This window comes from Dasypus novemcinctus, chromosome 2 (assembly GCF_030445035.2).
Source record: "Dasypus novemcinctus isolate mDasNov1 chromosome 2, mDasNov1.1.hap2, whole genome shotgun sequence".
Lineage (NCBI taxonomy): Eukaryota > Metazoa > Chordata > Mammalia > Cingulata > Dasypodidae > Dasypus > Dasypus novemcinctus.
In genome coordinates this window covers 46,745,053-46,765,306 of record NC_080674.1, presented here as the reverse complement: position 1 = coordinate 46,765,306, position 20,254 = coordinate 46,745,053, and the positions used below count along the sequence as shown (strand labels likewise).

Here is a 20,254-nt window from a genome sequence, read left to right as displayed (position 1 = left end):
GGGGGGGGAAGGAGGAAGGGGAGAGAAATAAATAAAAAATCTTTAAAATAAAAAAGGAGGGTGGATGACATCAACTATGGTATATCACATAGCTGCATCTTAGCAATATAATATTCAGAGTGAAAAAGGGTTTAAAAGATTGCCTAGGTGTCATGGTTATATTTTATAAAGACAAACATCAAAATATATGCATATTTATTGATAAAATAAAACTGTATAAAAGATAAGCAATGGAATAACCAACTCATAATTAGGTTGGTTATTTGAATTGAAGGGTTGGAAATATAGGATACAGGAAAATCACACACTCACTAAAAAGTAGATTCAAAATGCATTTCTTAATGAATTTTAAAAGTGGCATAACCTCAGATCTCTTCAAGTGATGCTGGCCTACCTATGAAATGCAGACCATGGAGATGCAAGCACTGTAGAGATGTGCATTAAATTGGCAGCTGGAGTAAGAGAAAAGGATGGCAAGGGAAAGTCTGAACTTTACATGTCCAGATCCCTCCCAAATTTAAAACCAGAACTAAAAGATGAGACAAGAAAGTATAAAAGTATTTATGGAAAATGGCACCTGACAGAAATTGGAGGATTGGGAAAGATGGTTTTCGACCCACAGAATTAATTCAATATATTGAACCACACTAAAAGGACAAATGCAATCATGTCTATAAATTTAAAAACTAAGAGCTCTAAGTTTTGCAGTAGTTTTACGAGGTCAAAGAAATGATGCAAAATAAAGGAGTGGACAAAGATATAACTAAACTTATAACCAATTCTAAGATGAACATTTTTCTCTTTTTCATGTCTTGGATATAAGAATATATGATATCTTAAAACTGGTTATTACCATAGTGGCATAATTTATTTAACAGTGTTTTTCTTTTTTTTTAAGGGATTTGTAAAATAATGAAACATCATACAATGTCTGGCTTCTTTGTTTGAAGGAATTATGATTTTCAATCAAAAGAAGTTCAGTAGCAGCCCTAGCAGTATATTGGAAATAGCCTTTCATTTAAGAAGACTGACATTAATTTTGGCAAAAAATAAATTAGGTTATTTGAAAAGAAAGTCATAATCCAACACAAGAGATATGTCTGCTCATAATAGCCATGAGAAAATTAATTCAAAGGAAAAATATTAAAATTAATGGGATATATATGAAAGATCATTGCAGAATACAGAACCATCTGGCCTACATATATTTTCTACTAGTGCTGCTCAAAGAAGCTTGTGAAAAATGCACATTACCTTGGCCCACCCCTGATGTACTGAATCAGAATTGCTGGAAGTGGGCTGCCTGGATGCACCATGCAATGAACCCCTCAAGTGATTTCTAGGCAGGCTAAGAGAGGTGCAGGTAACTGCAAATTTTTTTTTTTTAATAAATGGTGTTTATTTGGGATGGGAGCTTACAGATACCAGGCCACAGAGCATAAGTTACTTCCCTCACCAAAGTCTATTTTTTTTTAAAGATTTATTTTTTATTTATCCCCCCACCCCACCCCGTTGTCTGTTCTCTGTGCCCATTTGCTGTGTGTTCTTCTGTGTCTGCTTGGATTCTTATCAGCGGTACTGGAAATCTGTCTCTTTTTGTTGTGTCATCTTGATGCTTCAGCTCTCCATGTGTGCAGTGCCACACCTGGGCAGGCTGCGCTTTCTTTGCGCTGAGCGGCTCTCCTTATGGGGTGGACTCCAAGTCTGTGGGGCTCCTACGCAGGGGACAGCCCTGCATGGCAGGGCACTCCTTGCGTGGCAGGGCACTCCTTGCGTGGCAGAGCACTCCTTGCGCGCATCAGCACTGCGAGTGGGCCAGCTCACCACATGGGTCAGAAGGCCCTGGGTTTGAACCCTGGACCTCCCATGTGGTAGGCGGACGCTCCGTCCGTTGAGCCAAATCTGCTTCCCAGTCACCAAAGTGTATTGTCACTTGTTGGAGCAAGATGGCTGCCGAAGCCTGTGAGGTTCAGGCTTCCTGGGTTCCTACATTACTGAGGCTTGCTTTTCTCTGGGTTGAAGGTTCTTTTCTTCTTGGGGCTGGCTTCTCTTTCCTCTGTGAGGTTAGTTCCCAGGGCTCCCACTTAAGTCTTCAGCATCAAACTCCAACATCAGAAACCCTCAATTCTGTTCTATGACATGCCTTTTATCTGTGAGTCCCCACCCACCCCATACATTGTTTTAAAGAGATTGTGAGCAGAGAAATAGAGATGGAAGCCCATGATGGAAGTATATAATTGTTACATAAATGAGCCAAAGTGTACCCTGTGTTGGTTCTGTGTGTTGTTCAGTGAATCCACAGCAATTTGGAGCTTCCTAACCCCCCTTCAGGAAGGCTAACACTGAATCGAAATTCAAATCCTTACAAATACAACTGGTTTAAAAACAATCCAAATAAGCATTTTTTGGCCAGTTAGACCTGATCTGTTTTGTATACCCTGCAAAACTGCACTCAGTATCTGCTAGCCATAGAAAATGTGAAACTATGTTGCTATAAATTCTGTGCCCAGACATCCAGCCCTGGCAATTCTGAGACATTGCCTTGAGTGCTAACCCTCCATTCTCATTGCCCTCTCTTCCTCTTCTGATGGTCCCTTGTATCATCCTGAAGGTTCAGAGATGGGAAGAATTGCCTTTCCCTGACAATATTTTTAAAATATTTCCTCTCAATTTATTTTCAAAGAAGCTTTAGGGGAAACGGACTTTGGCCCAGTGGTTAGGGCGTCCGTCTACCACATGAGAGGTCCGCGGTTCAGGCCCCGGGCCTCCTTGACCCGTGTGGAGCTGGCCCATGCGCAGTGCTGATGCGCGCAGGGAGTGCCCTGCCACACAGGGGTGTCCCCCGCGTGGGGGAGCCCCACGCGCAAGGAGGGCACCCATAGGGAGAGCCGCCCAGCGCGAAGGAGGGAGCAGCCTGCCGAGGAATGGCGCCGCCCACACTTCCCGTGCAGCTGACGACAACAGAAGCGGACAAAGAAACAAGACGCAGCAAAAAGACACAGAAAACAGACAACCGGGGGAGGGGAGGGGAATTAAATAAATAAAAATAAATCTTTGAAAAAAAAAAAAAGAAGCTTTAGGTTACAGAAAAGTCACATAGTATACAGAATAATCATATACCCTGCCTCATCCTCTTCTCAAATTTCCCCCTAATGATAATAACATCTTACATGAGTATAGTACATTTGTTATAATTGATGAACCAATATTGAAACATTGCTACTAATCATGGTCAGTGGCTTATGTTACAATTTACATTTTGCACTGTACACTAGTATAGGTTTTGACAAAATGTATAATGGCCTGTATCTGCCATTGTAAGATCATGCAGAACAATTTCAATGCCCTAAATATGCCCTATGTTCCACCTACTCTTTTAATGTACCGTCAAATAAATTCTGTGTGTTAGTGCCATCTAGTGGTCTAATGTCTTAATCAGCTTAGAAAACCTCAAAGGTGAATGCACTACAGTCATGAATTGAGGATTATGATGAATCTGCAATACAGGGTTGTGCATTTGAGGTCCAATTTAAAAAGGAAATAAGAACTTATAAAAAGTATCTTTCTACTTTTTGTCCCTAAAACATACACAGTCAGTAGAAAATAAGGGGATGGAGGGTATTTGGCAATGGAAAATTTGGCAGAAGGCACTGTAATGATTCAGGGCAAGGACATTAAAGTGAGACAATGCTGCATTTTTAATCCCTTTTCCCGTCCTTCTCATTTCATGAATAACTTTGGAAGAAAATTTAGGTAATTCTCGGTTTCACATTTCTAATTGAGAATGAAAAAATTCAGCGTGTAAGGTACACTTAGCATAATGCCTGTCACAAATAACCATTCCATACAAAACACATGGTATTTTTCTTTTTCCTAGAATATTTTACCAAATTTTGCTTTGTCCAAACTTCTTTCCCCAGTACTCCAAATGCAAGCTGAATATAAACTCAGAAATTGGGAAGAAAAAAGACTGACATATTTATCATATAAAATTTTAAATATGTTGTACCCTTACTACAAATACCTACCATAAATGAAACTGAAAAATAATGATTATGGGAGAAATTTAAAACTGTTGATAAAGTATGATTTCAATAAACATAAGGAAGTCTTTCAAAGCAAAAGAAAAGTTAAGCATTCTTATCCTTACTAATATCAAAGATAATGCAATAAATACTTTCATTACAACCCATGTTAGTAATAAGAGATTCCTAAACTCTGTAGGTTGGAACAAATTGGACAGAATCCTTGGAAATGTAATTTTGCAATTTAAAATATACACATTCTTTTGATGCTCGAATTCCACTTCTAGGAATTTGTCCTACAGAATCATTCCCCAAAAGAAGAAATTGTATTACAAAAAAGAATATGTTCTTTAGTTGTAAATGGTAACCTGTAAATTACCTGCTTAACAGAAACTATGCAGCCCTGAGAAATAAAAAGGAATAAATTATGTTGAGATTTCTAAGATAAAACTAGACGTGTACATACTCCCACTTCCAAGAGCTACGCATTGTAAAGGGCTTGGAATGTGTGTGTGTGTGTATGTGTGTGTGTGTCTATTTTCATGTTTGTGAAAATCAGTGGCTACCTCCTAGAAGTGAAATTATGAAGACATTAACTATTTAGGTAAAGATTATATTTCACACTTTTACCATTTCTATCTATAACTCTTGAAACCAGAAAAAGACTACAGCTAAGTCAAAGACAGACTCTCATCTCTTCCACTTAAAATTCTTTAATTCCTTACATTCTTTCCCCCTGGAAATGATTATTTCATGAAATGCAATTTTATTGATGAATTGTTTAGAAAATATTTTAGGGGTTGTAAACAAAAAAATTAACAGATGTGTTTTGACTTACTGAATTGTATTCTAAGCAATTGCTAATCTTCTGATATAGTGTAATGTAGATAAAAGAAAATACTGATAACTGTGATAGCTTACTGAATTATAGCCTTGATACACTTTAGCCTTCTGAAGTAATCAGGAGCTGATATCTGTATCTGTTGTAAATCACTCTACTGTAACCCAGATGCCTTATTTCTCTAATGCTGATGCTATGTTTTGAACTGCATGACCTTACCCGGTAACTGGACGTTAACAATACAACTCCTTACTGTCCCGGTTTCTATCTCATTATCCTATTTTGCAATGCTGAAGCGGGTGCCCTTGCGGATTAAAATGAGACAGCCCAGAACTTACCATCCCAAATTCCTAATTATCTTGCTAAACCAAATCAGTTCATCAAAGCTGACTGCCTGACATGGACAATCGCTTAAACTTTATACCAAGTAAACAAAACATGTAATCAATCTGCACATCTGAGTGCTGAGTAAAGGTAATTATATATTGATGCAAGCAGTTGATGGAGATATTTTTGATTTGTGAAAGTTATGGACATATACTAGTATATATATAATACTTTTGAAAACATGAATCAAATTGCAGTACTTATCTTGAACACGGGTCATTCAGTTTAAAATATTTATTTTGCAATAAATTTGCATTTATTTGTAACTAAAATGTGACGGAAATCCTTTTATTATTTGCTCTTCATCCTCAAACTCTTCTTTAGTTTATGTCCTTGAAAATAAAACCACGCAAATTACAGTTTTTATTATTAGGGTCGATTTTAGGAACACTCCGGGATGAAGTCCGTGATTTCCACAAGCTAAACTCTAAGAGAAAAATCGAATCTAAATTTAAATATATAAATGACGAGTAAAGAGACGCTGAAGAAAAGGGAACTGCAGCAGAGCTGAAAAGAAGAAACGCGGGTTGGCAGAGGAGGTAAATCCGTCGAATCTAACCTTGCCGAGTCTCTCAGGCCGCGCTAGCACCGGGAACGTCGGCTTCCGAGGCTGGGCGTTGCCAGGGGTGCGCTGTGAATCTGGGCGGAGTGGGGCGGGCAGGGACGGTGGGGGATTGTACAGCCTAGAGGGTTGTAGACAACTGAGCAAAGCTAGAGCCTCTTAGGCAATTTAACGGCATTACATGCTTGGTCTCTGCTCCTCCCTTCCCTCGGTCCCCCATGGCACTAAGCACAGGCGCTATTCTAGAAAAGTTACTGAATACATTTCTTCCCACTTCAGGTTCCAAATAACATGAGAAGAATGGAATAATTCTTTTCTGTCTACGTCCACGATGTGAAGGCCCCTACCTGCCCAGTGAGGGTCGGGTGGGGAAAGGTCGCTAACATAAGAGAAGGGAGAAAGCGCCAGGACGAACAGGGTTTGCGGTGGCCCCACCCGGAGGCGCGCGCGCCAGAAGGCGGCGCGAGAGCACCCTGAGGGTATCCAGGAAGGGAGAAGGGCGCCTGCGGACCTTCAGGACAGGATGTGGGGCTTAAACTAAAAAATGTTTTAGCCTCTTCAATTCTCGTCCAAAAAGAAAAGAAAAATGAAAGAAGCAAACAACCCTCTCTCTTTAAAAAAAAAAAAACAACTCACATTTTATGGATCTTAGACAAAGATTGTTTCAAGCCCAAGACTCCCAGAAGTACGCGGCGCCTCCAACCTCGTGATTCTAGAGCAGGCCACGCAGTGAAGAACAGGAAGCCTGGAAGAGGACAGACCCTCCATATCCTGCCCCCTCGCCACCCTCAAATACTGCTCTTCTAGAATTGTGGCCTCTCAGGGTGACTGCTGGGGCCCTCCCGGGTTCCTCCTCCCGTTTTCTTCCCGAATTGAGTGGCTCACCCGCCTGACAGTAGGCCCACGCTTTCCTGGATTGTCCCGTCTGCATTCCCCTCACATTTAAAGGTCCCCGCTCCTGCTTGCGCCCTACATACCGCACCCTTAGTCACGACGACCGTCTCGCCGACCCTCTGCCTCCTCGTCCTGCCCCAAGCAAGACGTCTAGGTGTGAAAGATATCCCAGGCAGTTACCAACCTTCAGAATTTTTGTACCATGGAAGAATGAGTCGGAACCGGTAGAAGGATGTACGCGTCTCACCGCCCTCTTCCCCCTGCGCCCCCAAGCTCGTAAGCAGAGGTTCTGGCCTCAGCGGGACACAGAAGGCGGCCGGGCCTCTGCACCCCGCAGGGGCAGACTCAGGGGCGGCCTCCGTCACCCGGACCCGTCTGATTCCCAGGATGCTCGATCTGAGACGCACAGCGGGTCAGGGGAGCGGGAGCGGGAGGCGCTCTTGCGAAATCCAGCCCTACACTGACCCTAAAGGTAAACCGACGGCGCGAGCGTCGCGGGATGTGGTCCCTTTCGCGCTTTCCAAACGGCTTGTTCTGTCTGCACAGCCAGATTAAAATCTCTACCAGTAAACCCTTGATAAAAGTAAACCTTTTTGACATGCAAACTAGGACCTCACAGCTGTACAGAGCCATTCCCTAAATGAATGGGACGGCACCGCACGCGAAAAGTAGAAGGCAGCTCCGAAGAGCGGTGGAAAGGGCAGGGTTTCTACAGAGAGACTTACACAACCGACCGGCAGCCGGCAGTGCAAACGACCCCCCACTGGCCACGCCCAGCTATGACCCGTATTTGGCTAATGCCACGCCAGAGGAGCCCGCGGACTATGGCTGGTTAACTTCAGGGTGCGGGGGCTGGAACATCGAAGCGCTCCGAGGAGACAGCAGGTTCGGTTTAGTTAGCTGACTTGGGCTGAGCACCAACCGGCCCTACGTGCTTTATTAGCCGCCTCACAGCAGCCCCGGCGCTCAGGCCTTCCGCCCCAGCCCGCGCGTGCGCACCAGCTCCCCGACACCCCCCTCGCGGGCCTCGCTCCTCTCCTCTCTCTTCCCTGCCCACTCACAGGGACTCGACTCCTCCACGAACGAACTTTGAATCAATCAGGTTTGTAAAACGAAAGAAAAAGGGTTTTGGTAATTCGCCTTCCATCGAGAAATGGTACTCTCAAAACCAAGAAATTGGTGTGAAGCCCGTTAATTTTAAAGATGATTTTTGGAACATTGTCATGGGCCGGGTGAACATGATTTAAAATGGACGACTTAAAGAATATCTCGGGGGCGGGAGGGAAAGGGTTTAGAAGGCAATCCCGAGCAGAGGCCCCTCGGGGAGCGGGCACAGCTAGGAGCGCGCAGCGCCCCCTCGTGGCTCTTGCGCTCCTACTCCTTCACGTGGGTCACAGCACTCGACTCAAGGAGTCCCCAGACTTGGGTTTTGAACGGTGCGTCCGCCCACTTCTCAGGGCCGCATTTTGACTTTCCTGGGACCCGGCACACTTCTGCCTTCATGTGCCCCTTCCTTGATTAAAATAACATGTATATTAATAATATGCATCATACATGATATATAATATTAATGCAACAGAATGTGTATTATATATAATACATAATATACATGTATATTATGTATGTACACATTTCATGACTGCCTTGGGCTAAGGCGACTTATAGTAATACTATACAATAAATATTTTATTTCGTTCATGTTTCTTTTTTGATTCTCAAAGAAATTAGAAAACTTGGGTGGCCCTAAAAGTGTGGTGGGTTCTAGACCCAGATAAACTGGCCCTGTTTCCTCGCCGTCTATTTATTCAGGGCGGTAGTACATGGGGCTTTATCTCCTGAGCTGCAGAATTCTGAAGGTGCTCCAAATGGGACTTCCCTTCCCCCCGAGCATCTATGATTTCTGTGCTGAAGAAGATGAGGCAATGGATTCTTTAATTGCCCATCTTTAAGTTTATACACTACGCTACCCTCTTCTCCCCCTTAAAATACAGCTTAGTGAAAAAAAAAATTTTCTTTCTATTAAGTAAATGTCCCAAAGATGAAAATTGTCCCTCCTTGGCTCATTTAAAGGAAGTTAAGAAAGTAGAAACAATTCCTTCTTTCTTTGAAGCCAGTAATGATGAAATATCTTCAATATCACGTTCCAATTTGGGGTCCATAAGGCTTTGGGATGCACTGCTACAAACATACATGTCACACTTATTTTGAAATTCATTTCCATTCAGGGAAATTATTGAATAAGAATTTTCCTTGACAAGAAAAGACAGGGAAAGATAGGGAATAGCAAAGCTTTTTTCCAGGTGAAACAGTGGCTAACCTGGCTGGAAATGGCTGAAGAACCAGATGAAGAACCCAACTATGGAAACCCACAATGCCTTAAATCATGCAAAACATACAAATGTGCCTGCATTTGACTTAATCTCTATGAAGATACAAGGCCCTATAACCTCTTCAAAACGTTTAAAGCAGGATTTCAGTAGGATTTTCTTCTTCATAAGCTTTTTGTTTGTGTGATGTAAAATTGCAGTTCTCTACTAAATATTTTAGCATATTTTTAATACTTTGAAAGTGTTCTAGCAGCGTAATTACAGTCTTCTTTTATGCTTGTTGTTTGTTGTTATGCAACAATTGCAATGCTAGATCCTGTAGACTTGTGCTTTGTTCGGTTGTAATCCTTGAGTCTTTGTAATATGTGATCATCCGTTTCATTGCTTTAAGAAACCAGTTTTTTCTGTGATACATGGCTCTTGTGGTCACCTATAATTCTACCTCTAGTAATGGGATTTACTAGAGGGTTTTAAAATTTTTATCTTTGACTTAGGCACCTGCACAAGTCTTTATAAATGGTTTTCTTCTGAAATAATTGATCAATTTTGATAGATATAAGACCTTTGAAGTGACTTTAGTGGATGTGAAAAAAGCCTTAAAGTTATTCCTTCTTATAGTATTGCATTAACTGTTAATTTATTGTTCATGTCCTATTTAATTTGTCATAGCTATCAATAAACATTGTGATTCTGGTGAGGTACTTTTTCCTTTGTGGACCTTTCTTTTATACATTTTCAAGTCACTCTGTCATGTTACTCAATAATTCCATCTAAAAACTGAATTGGGATTACATTGATTCTAATGATTAACAATCTTATTTGGAATGATTATATCTGAGATCATCTAAGGTCTCTGCATTTATTAAGAACATCTTCTATGATATTTATCAGGATTTTAACATTTACTTCATAGTGTCAGTTCCTAGATACAATGAAGAAACTTAATGATATATTAAGTACTATGCTAGACACATTAAATTCATGATATCTTATTCTTACAGCCACTGGGACTAATGCATATTATGATTAAACTTTTCATATGAAGATCAATATTACATAGTTGGCAGGCACTAGGAGCTTTGAATAAAACTCAGGTATAAACAAAGACATAGTGGTGGGTTTGAATTTAGGGAAATTTGAGGGGAGGTTTTGTGTATTAGTCAGCCAAAGGGGTGCTGATGCAAAATACCAGAAATCTGTTGGCTTTTATAAAGGGTATATTTGGGGGTAGAAACTTACAGTACCAGGCCATAAAGTGTAAGTTACTTCCTTCACCTAAGTCTGTTGCCATGTGTTGGAGCAAACTGGCTGCCTACATCTGCAAGGGTTCAGGCTTCCTGGGTTCCTCTCTTCCCGGGGCTTGTTTCTCTCCAGACTCACTTGCTCTGCTTCTTACACAAGGCCAGCTGTAAAGTATCAGGCAAATGGCTCATCTCTATTCCTGGGGCTTCACTGGCACCAGCTCAAAATTCCAACCTCTCCTCTGCGGTGCAGTTTCTCTGTGAGTCCCTGACCACCAAGCCCCAATCATTATTTAATCAGGTAAAAAGCCCCAATCATTATTTAATCAAGTAAAAGTGAAACCTCTGAACCCAATATAATCTAATATGCCCAGAGGAGCAGACCAGTTTACAAACACAATCCAATATCTATTTTTGAAATTCATGAATAATGGCAAACTGCTACAGTTCATAAAACATTAATTGCATAAGTTAACTATAAGATTGGTCACAACATTTATTCAACTAAAAATCTAATGTAGAGAGAAATTCTGTTCACTTCACTTTGTGTATTACTAAGTTAGCCGTCCGAGTCACATCTACATTTTGAAGGGGGCAGGATCATTACACATGAAATTTATTTAAAGTTAACCCAAAACAATGAAAATGAAGCTGCCCAATATTACTTGAAAGCATGATAGCATTAATATAGAATGAGCTTCGTTTAAAAAATAAAATGATGCTTAATCTTCCAAAAATAAAAAAAAAAAGGAAGTTAAACAATGGGATGTATGTATTGCCTAATAGGTTGCTATACGAATGACCTTCACATGTAGGGCAATACGCACTTTTATATATGTAATTGAAACTGCATTTGTTATAGTAATTTTAAGGACAATAGAACTATGTGAATTAACTAATAATGCACATAGTCTTGGAACCCAAAACCGTAACTCATGGCGGTGTATTCTCCATACACAAACAAAAATCACACAAGTTGAGGATGATTATTGCCAAATCACAGAACTTGAGAAATGTGTAACATATGATATTAGAAATAAATAAGTTCAAATCTCCAAATGGGGAAGCAGACTTGGTTCAACGGATCAGGCGTCTGCCTACCACATGGGAGGTCCACGGTTCAAACACCGGCCCTCTTTGACCCGTGTGGAGCTGGCCCATGCGCAGTGCTGATGCGTACAAGGAGTGCCCTGCCACGCAGGGGTGTCCCCCACATAGGGAAGCCCCACGCTCAAGGAGTGCGCCCGTAAGGAGAGCCACCCAGCACGAAAGAAAGTGCAGCCTGCCCAAGAATGACGCTGCACACACGGAGAGCTGACACAAGATGATGCAACAAAAAGAAACAGAGATTCCCGTGCCGCTAACAACAACAGAAGCAGACAAAGAAGACGCAGCAAATAGACACAGAGAACAGACAACTCGGGTTGGGGTGGGAGGGGAAGGGGAGATAAATAAATAAATAAATCTTTTTAAAAAACCAGTTAATACTTAGATAATAATGCTTTTTTTCACTATTAAATACTTTATCTTGGCTGGTAACAAACCTTAATGAGAACAATGTAAAATGATTCCTTTTTGGGAGCGTTCTTTCTGTATGTGAATTACTTTTTCTCCTATCATGTCCCTGGTGAAATTGCTTTGTAATAAATACTTTGTCATCTGTGTCAAACATTCCATTGACAAAAGCAACAAAGGATAAAAATACAGACTTCCTTGACCAGATTTTATCTTTTCTGTAATAAAATCTGATGAATCCCATCATCTAGCAATGTTGGTGTCCTCCTGTGATGCTGCGATGCAGCCACAGACCCAAGAGGAAGAACTGACTGTAGCATTCACAGACCTTATGTTCCAGGGAGAGGGCAAAGCCTCGAGATATCATCAGGGTGCAGCCCCTGCCATGAATCCTGTGAAGTTGATTTGATGACCAAAAAGAAACATTCTGAATAGGATGCATAGTAGTTTGATATAGTTATGAATTCCAAAAATAGATATTGAATTATGTTTGTAATCTGGTATATTACTGGGCATGGTTGAGTTATGATTGGGGCTTTGAGTGAGCCACATCATTAGGGGTGGGGTTGGGGGCTTACCGATAAAAGGCATGGCAAAGGACAGAGTTGGAGGTTTTGATGTGAGGGCTTTTAGTATTGGAGTTTTGATATTGGAGTTTGATTCTAAAGCTGAAGCCCCAGGGAGAGAGACAGAGCTGTTTGCCAGAGGCTAAGCCTAGAGAGCCTCATAGTCTACAGCTGACCTTGTGGAGAAACCAGAGGAGCTGAGCCCAGAGGAACCCAGGAAGCCTGAACCCTCACAGACGTTGACTCCAACATGTGAAAATAGACTTTGGTGAGGGAAGTAACTTATGCTTTATGGCCTAATATCTCCTATCCCAAATAAATACCCTTTATAAAGACCAACCAATTTCTGGTATTTTGCATGAGCACCCCTTTGGCTAACTAATACAGACTGTCTTCCTTTTTTGTTGTTTTTCTTTGTGTTTTGTTTTCCTTGAGCTAAGGGGGAAAAAGCCACAATGGTAGAAAAATAAAGAAGTAATGAAACAAAAAAAGAAAATGACAAAATAGTATAGAAGGCAAAAGATTCATAATAGTAGTTAGATGAAAGGTTTATGGGAATAACATTGCAGACTCACAGCTGAGTTGGGAACTGGGATAAAGACAGTAAGGATAGAAAAGCTCTGTTGGGTGTTTAGCAGGCGGTAGCTGAATTCCAAGGGAGAGGTGGGAGCCTGCTCACCTGGGTTGTAGATGCACCGGGAAGAAGTCTTGATAGTGAAACCAGTCATAGGTCAGTGTGTGGACCCAGGCCCCCCCAAGTCCTCAGCATGCAGCTACCTGTGTGACCAGACAGATGTTAAAGGTTAACAACTCTCTGCAGAGGGGAGAGAGTGATAGATGTTATCATAAACTATAAGCTTCCCAAAACAGTAAACGTGCTTGTTAGAAGTCCTTCCTACACGTGTAAAGCATCACCACACCCCATGTGGACGCTTCACGTTCTTATACCCTGTGGGATGTCCTTGCTCTGAAACCCCTTAAATATTAGCCCTCATTTTCTCTTCTCTTTCCGGAGTGCTAACTTCATTCTCTGAACCGCTGCCTTCAGAGATTCTCTCCGGTCCATAAGTCCCAATAAAGCTTATGCCTGACTAAATGCGAGGTGTGTTTTTTGGTCTCATGGCCTCACCAGTTCCCTTGGCCTCACTCAGTGCCCTTCAGGAGCTGAGTTGTAACCGTCGGTCTGCCGGTGATCAGCATCAACCACCAGCAAGGTACAGGGAAAAGATATATGATAAACAAAGCAGCCTCCAAATAAAGATGCAGCAGGATGCTCACTACTTGACCGTGCTTATTTGAAGAATCTTCCTCTCAATGATCTAATCCTCTTATGTTCTGAAAGACTTGTGGCGAGTGGTAGCCACAGTATATTTATACTAGCATATGCTGAATTTGGCTTTGACGGCTCAAAGTGGTTTTGTATGTTTGTATCTATGTGTATATTTTTTCTTACACACAGATATTTTAAATATACAATTCTGTACACTCATATTTTGATTGAACATATCTTGCTATGTGCTAGACACCTTTTCATATGGCTTTCTTTTTCTTTTACGTTTTTCCTATGAACATTTCAAATACAAAGATAGAGGTCCAATCTGATTTTAAAGATGAGACATAATCTGAAGAGTCCAGCAAAATTTCTTGAGCATTATTATTTATTTTTTCTTCTTTATTTTCTTTTCAATGTTACGTTAAAAAAATATGAGGTCCCCATATACTCCCCACCCCACCCACCCCACCCTTTCCACATCAACAACCTCTTCCATTATTGCAGCACATCCACTGCACCTGGCAAATATATTCTGGAGCACCGCTGCACCACATGTACAGTGGTCCACATTGTAGTCCACACTCTCCCCCAGTCCACTCAGGGGGTCACGACAGGACACACAACGTCTAGCATCTGTCCCTGCAGCACCACCTAGGACAACTTCAAATCTTGAAAATGCCCCCACACCATATCTCTTCTTCCATCTCCCTACCATCAGCAGCCACCCTCTCCATATCACTACTACAATTTCTTCTCTTACCAATCACAATAGTTCCCCAGCAGAACACCAGTAAGTCCACTCTAATCCATACTCTATTCCTCCATCCTGTGGACCCTGGGATGGTTATATCCAGTCCTCCTGTACATCAAGAGGGGCCTTAGATTCCACATGGATGATGGATGCAATTCTCCTGCTTGCAGCTGAGGGCACTCTTGGCTCCCTGGTATGGTGGTTGACCCTCTTCACATCCCTGTCAGCTGGCCAGGGTAAGTCCAACAAACCAGAGGGTAGGAGCTACAAGTCTGCTAAGGTCCAGGGCCTGGCCGTCACATGGACAATTCAGAGATTCAGGTCTCCTGAGTATATACCAACCCAAACACCAACCACAGGTCCGGTAAAAGTAACAGAAGAGGCATGTGTTGAAAGGTCATATCTGAGTCGAACTCCATCACACTCAGAAATACAAACTCCAAAGTAGGGCCAACTGACATGGCCCTGAACTCCAGAGCCATCTGCCATGACCATAGAACCTGTGGGGAGCATTGATTATTGTACAATGTCAGTCAATATTCAGGCTCTGATTATTGTTCTCTATAGACTAATTTAAAAATGTTCATTTCCTCTAAAGGATTAGAGAGTACATTCATAATTGATGACAATGCTTCTAGGAACTTATGCTACAGTAGAAGACTTTAATTTTAGAAAGAATGATCATCCATAAATTAGATTACCATCCTGTTTTAAAAAGAATGCAGGATCGTCAAATAAAGTAAGGGGAAATCATGTCCAAAATAGTGGATGCTTGAGTTATAGAGAGCAGAACCCCAGGTGGCTATAACACAAGAGGGGTAGTATGTCTCCAGTTGGTGCCACATCACCCAATAGGGAGTCTCAGCTTACACCTTCCAAAATTAAACTGCTTTTCTTAAATAAAAATTCTGCTGGTCTCCAGCATCCGTGAAAAGTCTCCTTGAAGAATCACATAACATTTTGCTCTTACATGTTATTTTCTTTTCAGTCCTGGGAAAAAATGCATGCCATGAAATAAACAGATTTTATTTAGTTTGGCATAGAAGTCATTTAATCCAACACAGGAAGGAAAGGTGAAAACATAATTGCAAATATAATCAGGGGGTCTCTCTTACCAATGACTTGTCTACTGTAATGGCATAAAGTATATTATATTTGGTGCCTTGTCATCCTGCCTGACTTCGTCATATTTCTCTTTGAGTGACGACCTCAGCCCTGCCTTGGGCATAATCACAACTAAGTGGGGCTTGTACCTCCACACAGTTTGGATGATAAGAGCCACCCTTAGCTTCTCCGAATGACGACTGCTGCTTTTTCTCCAATTGCCCCTCACACTTCTTCTTGGTAAGGTCCCTTGCCTTTTCATGAACTTGCCCAACTTTCTCAATAGCACTTATTACATTAAAATAGTCTTATGCATTTGCTGGCAAGTTTACTGTCTTATGTCTGTTTCCTCCCACAAAGGTTTCAGGTCCTTTATGAAAGGGCCTATGTCTGCTTTGTTGATGATTATGTCTCCAGGACCCTGATAAGTTTGTAGCACAGTTCAGGCATTTATTAAATATTTGTGAATGAAGAAGGAATGAATGCATAAAATACTGTCCAGGCACAAGCTGAACAAAGAAAGGGAGATGTCACACTTAAAATGAGAAAAAATACCTTCCTTGCAAGACTTTGGGTTTTTGTTTTTTGTTTCCCCATATTACTTTTCAGAAGACTCAGATATATTTGCTATTGCCAGCTATAGCTAGAATGACATAAACAACCAATTTATCCAAAGCCACACCCAACTCAGATTTCATTAATGCTATTCAGGAAGGGCATAAAATGCGCTCTTCTCATTATATGGTGTGCATATGTGTATTTTTAAGGGGAGGGAGAATAAAATTTGTGGGGGTCCAGGGGGTCTCAGAGCTTGGCTTCCCTCTCCCTAAGGAAACTCAACCCTCAGCAGGCAGCTGCCTGCCTGCCCCAGGACCAAAGGTAAAATGTAAGAAACCTCCTCACATGGAAACGAAGTGCAGATAGTATCATAGACTGTCATTTTCTCCAGGCTCTACACTTCCTTCCTATAACAACATCACCAGACCCTGTTCATGTGCTTCATGTGACCCAAGCAGAAACTATTATGAAATGCCTTCTGAGACCCTATATATTGCCCCTCATTTTCTCGCCTCTTTGTGGGACGCTAACTTCATTCTCTGAACCACTGCCTTTGGAGAACCTGTCCTATTGGTAAGTCCCAAATAAAGAAAACGTATGTCTAACACTGCAGCAGGTGTGTTCTTTGGTCTTGCAGTACCCTCAACTCATGCCTTCAGGAGCTGGGTTAGAACACATTTATGCATTCAAATATATAGGTTCTGAGTTTACTGTCAGCATTGCACTTGGAGAACTGGGGACAGAAGTTTAGGGCAAGGCCAACATGTGGAAAAATCCTCGAAGAATAAGAAAAATTATCATTTATCTTTTGAGTGGCCATTTGAGCCAGGAGCTGTGCCAAGCACTTCATGTACTTAACAGGAAATTGTGGCTCAGAGAGTTACCTGACTGCACAGGAAGAAATGGGGAAAGGAACAAAACGCCCAGATGTGTTTCATGTTTATATTCTTGCTTTGTGTCACTACAGTGCCTTCTGCCAAGTAGACATTTGCCAAATCCTTACTCCTCCATTCCCTCATTTTTTCCTGATCATAAGCGTGTCAGTATAAAAATGTTGTAAAACACTCATCGGCATTTTCTTTGACTTAAATCTGGCCATTAGAAGCATTACATTGACTATCAGATTCATCATAATCCTTAGAGAAGGACAGAACTTCGTAACTGGTTCATGCATTTATACTTTACTTTTTTGTTTATAATATTGTATTAAGCCCTGACAACCTACTATTCAAAAGAAAAATTAGGACTTTGAGAAAATCAAATATTCAGCTATTAAAATTTGAGACATGTGTTCAGTTCAGTTTCTCTTGTTCCAGCCCCCTGTACCTGCTAAGTTTTTTCTTCTCTCCATCTCATATTCTGTTCTTGCTGAATTCTTCTAAGTACTATTACCAAGTTTCTGTCCCTGTGTCATTTCCTCTGTGACCTCTTGTTTTGCTCATATTTTCCTTATGATTTCTTTTTCCTTGCAATTTCTTGTTCAGAGAAGTGTAGTTTAGCTGTCTTCTCATTTCTTACTTGTAGGACCCTCACATTTTTACTGTGCCTGCAATTCTTCCATTACTTTCCACAACTCAATACCATGGGAACCTCAGTCTGCTCAGCCTGATTGCCTAGGTGGGAGATGAAAGCTTAGTCCCCTGGGGCAACTGGAATGCTGGCCAAGCTGTTTCTGACCCCTCTCTGCAATAGTGGAACAGTGACCCTGACCCTGTAGATGCTAACCCACTGGGTCTCCTTGTCATTAGGGAAAATTAATGAGCAGAGGGAAAAGAAGAAAAGCAGACCATGAGGATTCTGGACATGAAGTAAGTCAGCTCAGATGGGAAGCCTATTTCAGATACAAACTAACAAAAACACTTCATTTCCTCCTTCACAAACTACTGCCATTCTCTGATACGGAAAATTGCCATTTAATTAGTCTAATAAAAAGTGCTATATAAACAGAGTTTAAATCCCACATTCCAATCAGATTACAGTCACTAAGTGAATCCATATTGAAATGAAGAGCTATCATTGTGTGATTGAAAAAAACAACCTCACAGACTAAATTAATGTCATTATCTAGTTTCTGATTTTGGTTGCTAATATATAGGGAACAAAAATGTTTGAAAGTCATAAGTGTGGTGGCTATAGTATGCTTTCTTTTAGCCTAGCTGAAACTGAACTGTGAGGATGTGTACATCTTACTCCTGGAACACCTGCAGGAAGTACTGAGTCTCAGATGCTGCAGGCCCTGAGATGGGCAGAGGCCAAATGCGCACAACCTAGCTGGATCAAGTGAGAGTACCCATGAGCCTTCAGTTTGGCTGGATCTTGAAGTACAACCTACGCAGATTCTGCACTGGGCAGGCTCTAGCTGAGAAGAAATCTGTAGCTGGCTGGATTTGCCTGACAGGAGCTGATGCCCTGGAGCCTCACAGCTGTCAGCTCAGAGGGCAGAGGCTTGAGTTCTCCCTCTTGCCTCTACCCCACCCCATTGTTAATGCAACCTTCAGACCATTCAAGGGGCATTTGGTGGTGTCTGCCCCCTCTCAGGCCTTCTCACATGGAGGGCTGCACTCAGATTCAAGGCAAACTGAAACTGGACCAGCTGTCCCACTTCACTCCAGAAATTCCACACCTTGGCAAAGGTAGCTGCAGTTCTGCCTCCAGCTCTGACCCAGACCCCTGCTCCACTTACTGTCCAAGGCCCACCCATAAGCCCCTCCCAATCCTCACTCCACAGCCCCAAATCAATGCCCACAAGTGGGGAAAAGGAGAAAGGCTTTAATCACTGTGTACACTCTCAAGTAGAGAAGAGCCAGGACAATCTTAGTAGATATAAAAGTACCTTAGCATAGTGATTGCATGCAGTGGTTTTCTACCTTCAAAAGTTTTAAGTCATTCAAGAAAGGAACCAAATACGAAATACTCTCCAGTGCACAGATCTCAAGGCACCTAGCCGTGCAGGACACGGTGCCACGGGAGAGTCCACAGGGGCAGCAGGAGGGCCCCCAGCGCGGGATCTCAGGCTCCTGCCCCGCCGTGGGTCGAAGGGGGCGATGCTGGGGGCCATGAGCAAGGCTGGGCCTCCTTTCCTTTGCGGGTTCCTCCCTGAGTTAAGCTTTGGTTTTCAGCAGCTTCCGGGGACGGCCTGGGCTCTGGGGGTTGCTCTGGCCGCGCACCCGCCCACCTCCGCAGGCCTCTCCTGGGCACTTCGGGGCTGTTTGGGCCGCGCTGTCTGTAGCCGCCCCCTCTTCCTGGTGTGACTGCAGCTCCTTTGTGGTGTCAGGCATCTGCTCCTGCACAGGCGGGTCTCGTGGCGTTTTTGTCCCCTCTGGACGTCGGGAATGTGTCCGAGGGCGGGGAAAGTCCACCACGGCTGCCCGCATGCATGTAGTCCACACTGGAGAGGAACTCGCGGTGTTCGCTGCGGCGGTGGCTCGGCGCCTCGAAGTTGTCCAGTGCCCAGGCCTGCGCCGGGTTCAGAAACGCTGGCACGTGCGGGTGTGCAAGGCATCTCCTCCAGGGTAGACGGTAGATCCATAGCTTCAGCTTCCCGACCCGGCCAAGCTATAAAGCTGGTCTAGGAAAAAGGGCAAATGATTCAGACCAGGACTGACTGGGTTTTTATGTGTTGGGTCTCCTATAAGCCAAAGCAGGGGACACTCATTTGCCTTGCAAATTGCTGCAGAACCTGATAGGATTAAGGTGAAAATGGTGTCATTCTTGATGGCTCTGTTGAAAGTCTGCGGGTTGTGAGGACTGAATCAGGCAGTGGCCTGGGGAAAGGGAGGAGGTCCTGGTGGGGTGGGGGTGGGAAAAACTGCCAGTTTCCAGAGACTGAGCAGTAAACCTATTATGCCTAATTTTTCAGGCATCAAAGTGGCACTGTCTGGTTTTGGAGATGAGATTTAGCGAGATGAAATCACACACAGGAGCACAGAGCTAGTTCATGCTGGAGCTGGAACAAGAACCCAGGGCCTCAGCAAGTACATCAGGGAGGAAAATGAGTAAAGAAATAATTAGGTTAGGGAGGGAAAGGAGAATTTCATGGTTTACTGAGAACTGTAATTTTCCTATTTTTGTCTACACTGTTACCTGCATCAAAGAGAACAATTTGTTATGGTTTCATAGCTAAAGGGCAAATGGGTTGAGTTCGTGTCACTTTTTCAACAGTATTTTTTGCAGAACCTCTACTCTTTTATATAATTATGTGCATGCTGTT

At 42.5% G+C, this 20,254-nt stretch overlaps 1 long non-coding RNA gene across 1 annotated transcript; it reads left to right on the top strand.

The window, feature by feature from the left end:
- LOC101420416 (uncharacterized) lies at positions 1 to 9,737 on the top strand. The gene is made up of 2 exons (XR_187795.4): positions 1 to 5,792; positions 6,095 to 9,737. It is a non-coding gene; the product is annotated as an uncharacterized lncRNA (long non-coding RNA).
- Positions 9,738 to 20,254: the final 10,517 nt, after the last annotated feature.